Source organism: Callithrix jacchus, chromosome 6 (genome assembly GCF_049354715.1).
Source record: "Callithrix jacchus isolate 240 chromosome 6, calJac240_pri, whole genome shotgun sequence".
NCBI lineage: Eukaryota > Metazoa > Chordata > Mammalia > Primates > Cebidae > Callithrix > Callithrix jacchus.
In genome coordinates, this window is record NC_133507.1 from 51,585,879 (window position 1) to 51,598,405 (window position 12,527).

Genomic DNA, 12,527 nt, shown 5'->3' on the forward strand with positions numbered 1-12,527 from the left:
ATGGGGCAGAGTATATATAGTCTGTAAAACACTCAGAGCTCACTAGAAGTACACTTAAAAAAATAAAAAAAATAGGGCTTTAACTTTATTTTTTCTCCCAAACAGCCATTGATTTCCATATATTTATTTAATATTGGGCACTTTTCCTAATGATTTTGTTACCAGGAGGTGCAGGAATCCTCAGTTCTTGTCTTGCTTTGGAGAAGAATTTAGCCAAGAGGCCAATTAGTAATGTAAGCAAAAGATTTATTGAAAGCAAATAAAGATTACAGAGTTGATTGAACTAAGGACACTCCAGGAGAGGAGCAGGCTGGTCTAGCTGGAGAAACAGGAGTAGTAGCAGCAAGGGTTGGGTAGAAGCAGAGACAGTGCATGCTGAAAGATGAAGCAGAGCAGGCTGTTCAAGAGGGAATAAGCCAGCGGCAGCCCTGGGAGTTCTGCATTGTGGTTATCATGGCACTGTTTCTTCAAGTTTCTGCTTCTGCCTCAAGTCTCTGCCTTTGTCTTTGTCTAGTTCCCACTTCTGCCTTAAGTCCCCACCTTTTCCCTCACCTAGTTTCCACCCCAAATTTGTGGGATTCTCCTCTACGGTTAGTTCACCTGTATATACTGGCCAGTGTTAAATGTGAATTCTACATAATCCTGCATTACTCATTATCACCACCTGAGCAAGGTTGGTAAGTGGTTAAATCTGTATTTATTGCATCTGTGTATCTCTTAGGTGCAACAAGTGCAAAAATTTCTCCTTTTTCCCTCTTTCCCCTACATTCTGATGGGTTAATTGCAGCGTGAGTGATTACTGGGAGTCTTAAGGGGTGTCTCTTTCTGCATATGTATTTCTCTTCCTCTCTGCTCATAGCTAGGATGCGTATTTTGGGTGGTCTCTGGGGTATGAGATTTTTCCAAACCTCCCTTTTCTCAGGGGACTCCCCCTCCTGCTCATATCTAGCTTATCTGCCTACTCAAACAATATGAAGTACCACATTAAATTATATAAATTCTTATATATGTGTTCAAGTATATTTCTTTACATGTTACTTTGTTCCATCAATCTGCCTATTTCTAAACCAGAACTTCATTGCTTTAAGTACGCTTTTAATGTAGATCTTGCTTTGTGTCAGTATCCCCTGCAGAAGGAGTTTGCTGACTTTATCCATGCAAAAGGCAGTGTAGGGAGAAGATTTAGTGTTGATTTTAGTATTAGCCTGAGCAGTTCATTGGATTTAAATCCTGATTCGGTAGCTATCGACCTTGGGCAAGCTACTTAATCTCTCAATCTCTTTTTTTTCATATGTTAAATGGGTATAAGAAGCCTGTTTCCCCACAAATATATACACCTACTATGTACCTACAGAAATTAAACATTAACAAGAAACCTACTCCTATTTTAACAGTTACCAAAAAAAATGCAGGATAAGTGTTTAGAAAAAGTGTTTAGTTATAATTTGTTCTTAATAAAAATTAGTTATTCTTATCAACCAGTGCACTTGCAGTCCTTAATCTTCATTGAGTTTTGTCTACTTAGCCCAAGATTTCCTGTAAGACTATTCTGATTGGGGAGCTATGATTTTTTCTTTTGCCTGTTTTATCAGGAAAATCACTTCCTGCTTAAAGTCAGCACTGAAAACAGATTGCCTGTTTCCTAGTTCTTTGATACATGCTGTTTAGTCACACCACTGAACATCCCAGAAGCACTGCAAGTGCAGCTGCTCCAGGGCACTACTGCTTGCTCAATGCAGGCCCATTGTCTGTAGCTTGTGTTACTATATATGCACCTGCAGAAAAGTCGAGGGCATAGAAATACAAAATTTGCCATGTCAGAAACAGAACAGGTCTTGAAAAGCTAGACATCACCAAGGACAAAGCTTCCCCAAAAGACTTGTCATGCAAGGCGGTCCCTTCCCTGTTGTCACATATTGGCAACTTCAACTCATTTCAGTCATAATCTACACAAGGTGAGAAACAGAAATGTAAGCATACACATTTTCTACTGTTCTGGTCTTTAAAAATTGGAGTGACTAATACATTATCCAGATTTTGTTTAACAATTGAATTATCAACTCAATTATTTTGATAACTGTTTTTAATTTCTCGTAATTTAATTATATAATTCTATTGTTAAAATCCTTTGTCCTAGATATATAAAATTAATACTCTAAGGCTCTTAGAGAGCAGAAATGCTCTTAAAGCTGAATAATGGAACAAAGAGAGGAATTTACTATCATTATAATCACTTTAATTTTATTATTCTGATTTCCATTCTACATGACCAAGAGCTTCAGAAGAGCTATACTAGTGTACGTTCACATTTTCTAAGAGTAGAAATTCTTAGGTAAAAGATGGAACCCTTTTCTAAAAGCCACAATACAGATAAAACGCAATACAGATGTAAATGTAGATGTAGATGTTCCTCATTTTGAACATCAGGAATTGTCATTTTGGGTGTCTTTCATAGTTATTGCAAATGAAGCCTAACCTAATATTGATGGGAAATTTTTCAGAAAATATAAGTCTGTATGCTAAGGGACTCTGCATACAGCTCTAGAATCAGAAGAGGGAGAAATGAGGGTCAAACAGAGAATGACAAAAAGGCATATGCAATCAGGATCCAAGCCCCATTTATTCTTCCTCCCCAAAGCCTCTCCCATCTATTTCCACCTTTACAATTGCCAAAGCAACCATCCTACTTAAAGGCTCCATTACCTCTTCACTGGGCAATTGCAATAGCCTTCTACTTGTTCTTCCTAAAACATATTTTATATTTCATCACTCACCCCCCATTACCTTTTAAAGTACAAATGTCCTGGCTTTTGAGGCCCTCAGAAATCTCATAACAAACTACTTTCCTACCCCTGGTTCTCATTTCTCTTCTCAGAATATTATATGCTACTTACAAACCCAGTGACTTCATAGTCTGAGGATCAGCTACCTGTTTCTCTGCTGTCTCCACTCTCATTCACTTTTGTTTTTCTGTGTTCCAATTATACCATATCCACTCAAAATTTCCCCATCATTCAAAGCACAATGTACATGTAATCCCCTTTATAACCCACCCAATCCCAAAGTTTTTTTGTTCCTCTGTTTGCCCTATATTGTTGTTAATTACGAGTCTGTATGTTTACCTCTGATAAAACATATGTGCCTTGAAGTGTGTGATCATGTCTTATCTAGCTTTTATTCCTTTCAGTATTCTATATACAATTGGTACTCAATAAAAGTATATTGAATAAATGAATGTATCCCACCACAAATAATTATTTTTTCTGCCATCGCAACATTCTGAAATGGAAAACCTTGGCCTATTTTGGGAGAACTACTTAGTGGCAGTCTTGCTGACCACAGACTGGCATAACACCACCTCTGTATTCCCTTCCTCCTTCATAAGCTATGGCTACAGATACAGAGTTGCTTTCACTTGGGGAGGATGTTGGATCTCTTCCTAGATACCGTCTTCCATGGGATATATCTTTAGATATGAAGAAGCCATTCTAACTTCCTGAAGGTAAGGGAGAAGGAGAGAAGTGGAAGCAGTGATTCTTTCATCAGGAATCTTCTAAGCCCCAAGGAGAGATTTTTCTCTCATTGGGTGAAAAACTTAGACTTAGAAGCTACAAGTAGAATGCCACTTCATTATTTCTCACTCCTCTTCCTTTAAACTTACTCTGTTGAATCAGTCATCCCTATTCCTGGGATAAACTCTCTAGTACGATTCCACCACTTTTTTGGCACACACAGGTGTTAAATTGTCTCTGTGCTTCTTCCCTTCCCCTCATTCAGAAACCTGTAGTCGGGAGAGAGTCATAGTCATAGCTTCTTTACTCTTCCTCACTTCATCTCATCTCCCAACTCAGATACAGGACTCAAGAGGCAGCTAGGATGAAAGGGCGAAGTCTTATGATTTCCTAACCTGATTTCAGGGCCATCTGTGTCAGACACCAACATTTTCTTTTTGTAATGAGCCGCTGTCATAAATTCTTCAGAGAACTGCCTGGCTGGGAATCTCCTGTTAGCATTACTTGTGGTTTTCCTCTCCTGACTGGCAGCTTATTATCCATTCTCATTCCTGGCTTCCAGTGGCCCATCCTGACCCTCCCTCTGTGAAGGTCCGCTCACTTCTCTAGGCAGTCCTCTTGGTGAAGGTTATTATTATTATTTTTTAATAGTAATAAAATAAACACATGAAATTTATCATTTTAACCATTTTGAAGTGTACAGTACTAAGTACATTCACACTGTTGTGCAACCATCACCACTATCCATCTACAGAACTTTTTCATCTTCCCAAATTGAAACTCTGTACCCATGAGACACTAAATCCCCATTCCCTCCTCTCAGCCTGTGGCAACCACCATTCTAGTTTTGTCTATGAATTTGACTACTGTAGCTGCCTCATATAAATAGAATCATGCAATATTTGTCCTTGTGTGACTGGCTTATTTCCCTTGGCATGTATTTCAGGTTCATTAATGTTGTAGCATGTGAAAGAATTTCCCTCATTTTTAAGGCTGAATAATATTCCGTTGTAATTATATACGACATTTTGTTTTTCCATTTATACATTAGTGAATAGTTGGGTTGCTTCCATGGACTGATTATTTTTCATGAGTCTTTTTGTGTCAGGGGAAAACTCACTCAATTTAATGAGTCTTTGCTTATTAAATTGTACAAACACAGGTCCCCTCAATGTAGCACTCTCTTCCTTCTGTCCACTAACCTTAAGAATGTTTAGGCATGAGTCAGCTACCAGTGTCTGCTACCATCTCACATCCTGGGGAAATACATAACAGGTTCTCCAAGTAGTTCTGTAGAAGGAAGCTTTAAGAAACCCTAGCTAAGAAATCTTCCATATAAGACTTGCTCATAAACTGTTACCCTTTTCTTAGACAATTCAGAGATGAACAATGAGCAGCTCATCTTGGAGGAGGCAGAGTTAGTTTGGGGCATTTTCTTTCCAAGTCCTGAACAGATAAGCTAAATGGCTTAGCACCTACCTTTAGAATGTAGTACCAGCTGTTCTCAGTTATAAATTCAGGAAGAGTTCCACTTACACATCCTTTTACCTACCAAAATAATTTTTTCAGATTCAGTTACTGTCAGACAATGATCTAGTGATTGTCCAGATGATAAATATCCACTCATGTTAATTTACAGTACAAGGAATACCAAGCTGACAATTAGAAAGCCAAATGTAGCACACCAGTAGACATAGAATTGTTCTTATTTGTAAATTCTTCTTTACTGAAAACATGTTAGATTAGGTAAACATTTCTTTCACCATTGCCTACAAATTAGAGCCTTCAAGATTCTCCACTATTGACATCAATTTCTCACTCTATCCCTCCATGAAAAAACCTAGATTTATTTGCATTTCTCAAATGTCTTTAAATTTTCATTCTGAAACTTTTCTTCATTTCCTTATTTTCTAATAAACCTCAACTTTCACCTCTTTCATTAGTGTTTTCTCACCTACCCCAATAGATGTGATTGTTTCTTACTTTTAATCTCTTTATGAAAGGGCTACTGTCACATAAAAACTCTGTTATTTTAGATAATCTTCATATATAAATATTTTACAAAGACTAGTAAAAATAGTAGGAATCATTTAGATATTTGGTATGAGGATAAAAATTTGTCAGATAGTGTTCTGAGGATTCTTGTATATTCAGTATAACCCATATGCAATATTTGTCTTACTTGTTCTTTTAAAAATGCTTTTGCTGGCCGGGTGTGGTGGCTCACACCTGTAATCCCAGCACTTGGGGAGGCCAAGACAGATGGATGACCTGAGATTGGGAGTTCGAGACCAGCCTGACCAACATAGAGAAACCCTGTCTCTACTAAAAATACAAAATTAGCCAGGCATGGAGGCACATGCCTGTAATCCCAGCTACTTGGGAGGCTGAGGCAAGAGAATCACTTGAATCCAGAAGGCAGAGGTTGCAGTAAGCCAAGATAGAGCCATTGCATTCCAGCCTGGGCAACAAGAGCAAAACTCCATCTCAAAAAAAAAAAAAAGAATCTTTTTGCCAGGCACAGTGGCTCATGCCTACAGTCTCAGCACTTTGGAAGGCCAAGGTGGGTGGATCACTTGAGCCCGAGGGTTCAAGGCCAGCCTGGGCAACATGGTGAAGCACCATCTCTATAAAATACAAAATACAAAAGTTAACCAGGCATGGTGGTTAGGACTTATAGTCCTAACTACTTGGGAGGCTGAGGTGGGAGGATTGCTTGCGCCCAGGAGTTCAAGGCTGCAGTGAGCCGTGATCATGCCACTGTACTTGAGCCTGGGTGACAGAGCAAGGCCCTGTGTAAAAAATAATAATAATAATAATAACAAAAATAAAAATGTTTTTAAATTATAATAACAATGAAATTGTTATAGAAAATGTAAAAGTATTTAGAAGAAATCAAAATCAGTGGTAACTTATTGCTTAAAGCTAACTACCTTATCATTTGGACTGACAATTTTTTCTTTCTTTCAGCCCTTTTAAGATATCACTGTCTTTTGGCTTCCATTGTTACTAGTGGAAATTCTGCCATCATTTTTGTTGTTTTCCTAAATGTAATGTTTTTGTTCCTTACTGTTTTTAACATTTCCTTTTAGATCTTCATTTTTCAGTCATTTGACTATGATGTACATAAATGTGTTTTATTTTATGTTTCTTCTGCTTGGGGTTCACTGAGTTTCTTAGATCTAAGAGTTGATAACTTTCACTGATTTCAGAAAATACTTGGCTAATATCTTTTCAAATACCTATTTTTTCCTATTCTCTCTCTTTCTGGACGCAGCTATATATATGTTGAATCAAATGATATTGGCCCACAATTCTCTGACACTCTGACATTTTTCAGTTTTATAAATTTTGACTTGGTACTTTTTTAAGGTTTCATTTCTCTGCAGAAACTTACCAACTGTTATTAATTATATCTACCTTTTCTTCTATAAATATTTCTATATATTCTAAAATTTCTTCTATATGTTTTTAACATATAATTCTTTATAATTGTGATTTTGGATTCCTGGTCTTTAATTCTAACATCTGTAAGTCTGCCTGTACTGATTGTTTCTTCTCTTGATTATAGGTCTCATTTTTCTGCTTCATTGGCTGAAGCTTTTTATTAGTTTCAATTTATTTCTGCTTTCAAAAGAGATTATGAAGATTTTCCTTTGCCCTTCAACCGACCACCCAGGCTGCATTGAGTGACTGGTCACAATCAGGATTTGAACTGGGAGCAACTATAGTTCATTTTAGTTCTCTTTGACATCAAGTCCAGCAGGGCCTGGAACCTTACTCATGTGCAAGAGTGTAAGATTTCCGTTTTCTGGCCCTGCACTCATCATCAATTTCACAGCAAAATTCCTGTGGCAGACAATATTCAAGCTGAGAAATTTACTTTTGTATTTGTGGCTCTTCCAGATACCAATCTGTTTGCCAACCCTCACTATCATTTGAAAAATTGCTAGTTTTTCTCCTTTTAGGAGTTGCTCTCTGATAGCAGGTTCTTCTCTCCACTATGTAAACACTTGGTCCCAGGTATGGAAGCAGTCACTGCCCTTTATTGGTCTATGAAAAGCTTCTCTTGACTGGAATTTTATTTGTTTAGACTTCCCTTTGTCTCCCACTTGCTCTTTGACAGCTTTAAAATCAAGAATGATTTTTACTTTATCATTTTTTTTCTTGTTGTTATGAAGGCAGTGATAATATCGTGAGGTCTTCTTTACCAGTAGTTGAAACTACTGGCCAATCCTTTCTATTTTCCACTGTTGATCTGGATGTATCAGATATTAGCATTTTTGGTAATTTCATGATATTTGTCAGGAAGGAAGTTAAACATATTTTTAGTCTATCATCAATCTCTCTCCTTGAATGGTTTATATTTCTTGTTTTATACATTTTTTATTTTATATTATATACAGAAACAGGTCCAAGACCATGAGGCGTTTCTTTTACAGATTTAAAATTACTCTTTCATTTGATTAATTTGACCTTGGAATCGACTTAGTTTGAAATTAATGTTGTTATTTGTGCTTGCTCTTTTATTTTACTTCTTTTCTAGAATGCATTCATTCAGTGATTATTTCCTATTTCTAAGCATTGTGCTGGGCACTGAAAATAAGGCAGTAAGCAAAGCAGACTTATTTCTGCCTTAAAGAGCTTAGAGTGTGGAGGCAGACCAAAAAAATCATGCAAACCAGAATATAGTAACAGTTGGGATAAATTCTGTAAGGAGAAAATACAGGATGCCATAAGAGCATTTGAGAGGGGACATAGCCTCTACTGAGGTTTTAGATAAATCCTCTTAAGGATATATTTTGAAGTGATAATTCTCCACTCATCTTTTTATTTTATTTTTTACTTCTGGGTCATTTTGTTTTAGGCATATTTTTTGTAAACTACATGCATCTAAATATATATTTTTTATTTTTTAAATTAAAAATATATTTAGAAAGTACAAGTACAGATTTCTTACATGGATATATTATGTAGTGGTGAGTCAGCTTTTAGTGTACCCAGCACCCTAATAGTGAACATTGTATCTAAAAGGTAATTTTCCAGTCCTCACCCTCTCCCAACCTCCTACCTTTTGTAGCCTCGCATGTCTATTAATCTGCACTGTATGTCCATGTATACCCATTCTTTAGCTCCAACTTATAACTGAGAACACACTGTATTTGCCTTTTCTGTTTCTGAATTATTTGTTAGGAGAATGACCTCCAGTTACATCTATGTTACTGCAAAAGACATAATTTCATTCTTTTTTATGGCCGAATAGTATTCAGTTATGTGGAGATATATATGTATCTCATATTTTCTTTTTTTTCCAGGTTCATAATTTATTGTACAAATTGTATTATCACATGATGAGTTGGGATTAGCTTCTCCAGGCATGGAACTTAACAGATGAGGTTAAGAACCAGAGACAGTTTAAAATCCATTTATGTTGCTTTCACAGCTGGAGTGTTTTTGGACCTTAAATTGAAATATAAGATAATCAAAGCAATGCCTCCGTGTGTGGCCAGTACACAATTCCTTCTACCTGTGAGACTATAAGAGTTGAAATATTTTTTAATACCAGTGAACTGAAATTGTTCATCAGCTTCTGGACCTGCCATGATCTCAATCTGCTAAAGCCACAAATTCCTCACCCAGGGTCTTTCAATGACATTTTCTTTACCCAGTCCTACATTGATAGACATTTAGGTTGATTCCATATCTTTGATATTGTGAATAGTGCTGTGATAAGCATATGGGAGTAGGTATCTTTATGATATAATTATTTCTTTCCCTTTGGGTCTATGCCCAGTGGTAGGATTGCTGGATTGAATGGTAGTTCTATTTTTAGTTCTTTGAGAAATTTTCAAACTGTTTTCCATAAAAATTTACCAATTCTTATTAACAGTGTATAAGTATTGCATTTTCTCTACCTCCTTGCCAATATCTGTTGTTTTTTGACTTTTTAATAATAGCTATTCTAACTGGTGTAAAATGGTATCTCATTGTGGTTTTAATTTGAATTTATCTGATGATTACTGATGTTGAGTATTTTTTTCATGTATTTGTTGCTCATTTACATGTCCTTTGCCTACTTTTTAATGAGGTTATTTGTTTTTATTATTGAATTCTTTGAGTTTCTTATGGATTCTGCATGTTAGCCTTTTGTCAGATGCATAATTTGAAAATTTTTTTCCCATTCTTGGTTTGTTTACCCTGTTGATTGTTTCTTTTGCTGTATAGAAACTTTTTAGCTTAAGTCCCACTTATCTATTTTTGTTTTTGTTGCCTTTGCTTTTGAGAGCTTGGTCATAAATTCTTTGCCTATCCTAATGTCCAAAAGAGTTTTTCCTAGGCGTTTGTCTAAGATTTTTATAGTTTGAGGTCTTACATTTAGGTCTTTAATCAAACTTGAGTTAATTTTTATCTTTTGTGAGAAGTATGTGTCCCATTTCATTCTGCATTTGGCTATCCTTGTCTTGTTCCTGTTCTTAGAGGGAATGCTTTCAACTTTTCTCCATAAAGTATGATGTTGGCTATGAATTTGTTGAATATGGCTTTTATTATGTTGAGGTATGTTCCATCTATGTCTGATTTGTTGAGGATTTTTATCATGAAGGGATGCTGAATTTTAGTGAATGCTTTTTCTGCATGTATTGAGATGATCTTATGGTCTGTGCTTTTTATCACACTTGTTGATTTGCATATGTTGAACCATTCTCATATCCCTGAGATGAATCCCACCTGATCATGGTATATTATCTTTTTGATGTGCTATTTGATTTGATTTGCTAGAATTTTGTTGAAGATTTTTGTGTCTATGTCATCAGGGATATTGGTCTGTAATTTTCTTTTTTTGTTGTTGTTGTGTCCTTGTCTGGCTTTGATATCAGGATGATACTGGCCTTGTAGAAAATGTTAGGGAGAATCCCCTCTTCAATTTTTTGGAAGAGTTTCAGGAGGATTGGTATTAGTACTTTGTATGTTTGGTACAATTCAACTGTGAATCCATCTGCTCCTGGTTTCTTTTTTGTTGTTGGGAGATTTCTTTTTTCTAACTGATATAATCTCACTGCTCTGAATATAATTTTTGTCTAATCTGAGACTCTGCTTTTAATGAGGGATTTTGTTTTACATCTATTATTTTATCTTATGCTAGCTGAGCTTTTACTTTCTTATGCTTTGCTTTTTCTGAATTTTACTATATGGACTATATTTTGCTTGGTTTCTTTTACTCCTTACATGAAGTGAAAATTATTTATTCTCATTTTTTCACAAAAGCATTTTTTAATCAATATTTCTCTAGTTAATAAAGACAAAAATGAGCCATTATCTTTTAATTTCTTACTCTATTAAAAAGAATTGGAGTATGCACTTTCCCTATAGTTTCCTGGCTTTTGTTCATGTATTGTAGATTTTTAGTTACATTATCTTAGCAAATTTTTTAATTTATACAAGTGCTTTTTTATAATGAATATATGTATTCATAACATTTGGTTAGGCATAATCTTTTTGTTTTGATAATCTTATCTTGTATATCAAAATGCCCCAAAATGTATTAGCTTAAAACAACAATTTTGTTACTTCTCTATAAGAAAAAATGTCTTGATATATTATCACCCAAGAAGGTTCCCTTGTGCTCTGTCCCCAGGATACCACTGATACCCCCACACACAATCACTGTTCTGATTTTTTTCACCATAGATTAGTTTCACCAGTTCTAGAATTTCATGTAAATTCAATTATACTGTATGTACTCTTTTAGAGAAGGCTTCTTTCAACCACCATAATGCATTTGATGTTTGTCCAGGTTAGGTACATTGATCTTTTTAATTACTGAGTAACATTTTATTATATGATTATACCACAGTTTATCCATTCTCTTCTTGATCAATGCTTTGGCTATTTCCAGTTTGGGGCTATATGAATAAAGCTTCTATGAACATTTTTGTATAAGTATTTTTATGAACATATGCTATGATTTCTCTTGGGCTAATACCTAGTATTACTTGATTAACAGGTCAGTATATGTTTAATTTTATAAGAACTTCCAGATATATGTTTTTCCAAAATGGCTATACCATTGTATACTTCTATCAAGTAACTATGAAAGTTTTAACTGTTTCACAGTCTTACCAGTATTTAATACCATCACTGATTTTAATTTTAGTCATTCTGGTAAGTATATAATATTCTATTGTGGCTTTAATTTTCATTTCCCTTATGACTGAAAATGTTATACTCTTTTTTTATATGCTACTTACCATTTGGCTATCTTCTTTTGTGAGCTGTCCAATTTTTTGCCCACTTTTAATAGGATTGCTTGTCTTTTATTGTTGAGTGGAAGGAGTTCTTTGTATACCCTGGATACTAGTCCCTGGTTAGATATATGTATTGTCGATATTTTCACCCAATTTGCAGCTTGCTTATTCATTTTTTCATGGTGTCTTTTGATGAGAAGATGTTTTTAGCTTTGATGAAGTCTAACTTTTCAATTTTTAAATTTAAAACTTTTGCTACTAGTGATCAAGGAAACCTTTGCCTACCCAGAAATCAAGAATATATTGTACTGTTTTCTCCTCTAAAAGCTTTCTGGTTTTAGCTTTTACATTTCGCTCTGTGATCCATCTTGATAGCCATTGAGGTTCATTTTTTAAATAAAATATTTATTACTTATTAAAAACTTCTTCTTTTCCATGGGATCACTTTGGCACCATTGTTTAAAAAATAAGTGTTGGCCCATTTCTGGTCTGTGTTCTTTTCCATTGATTTGTTGATTCTGAGCTCTTGCATTAAAAAAAATCTTTAACTCCAGCGTGGATTTAAATTCTACTATTATAATTTGAGTTATCTTGAAACTCTTCCATGTGTTATCCATCTCTGCTGTTGTCTATGTATTCATTCACTGAGTAAATGTTTGTTGAGCTTCTACTTTGTGGTAGACACCATTCCTGGTACCGAGGGCAGACAGTTAAAAATTCAACAATATTCATATTCTCATGAACCTTACATTCTAGAAAGACAGGCAGTATA

The 12,527-nt window shown here is 35.3% G+C and overlaps 1 protein-coding gene and 1 pseudogene across 1 annotated transcript in view; one reads left to right on the forward strand and one right to left on the reverse strand.

The window, feature by feature from the left end:
* PDE11A (phosphodiesterase 11A) overlaps positions 1–12,527 on the forward strand; it is a 409,487-nt gene that overhangs the window by 226,202 nt on the left and 170,758 nt on the right. The window lies entirely within an intron of this gene.
* Positions 8,811–9,144, reverse strand: LOC108592165 (ATP synthase F(0) complex subunit k, mitochondrial pseudogene; annotated as a pseudogene).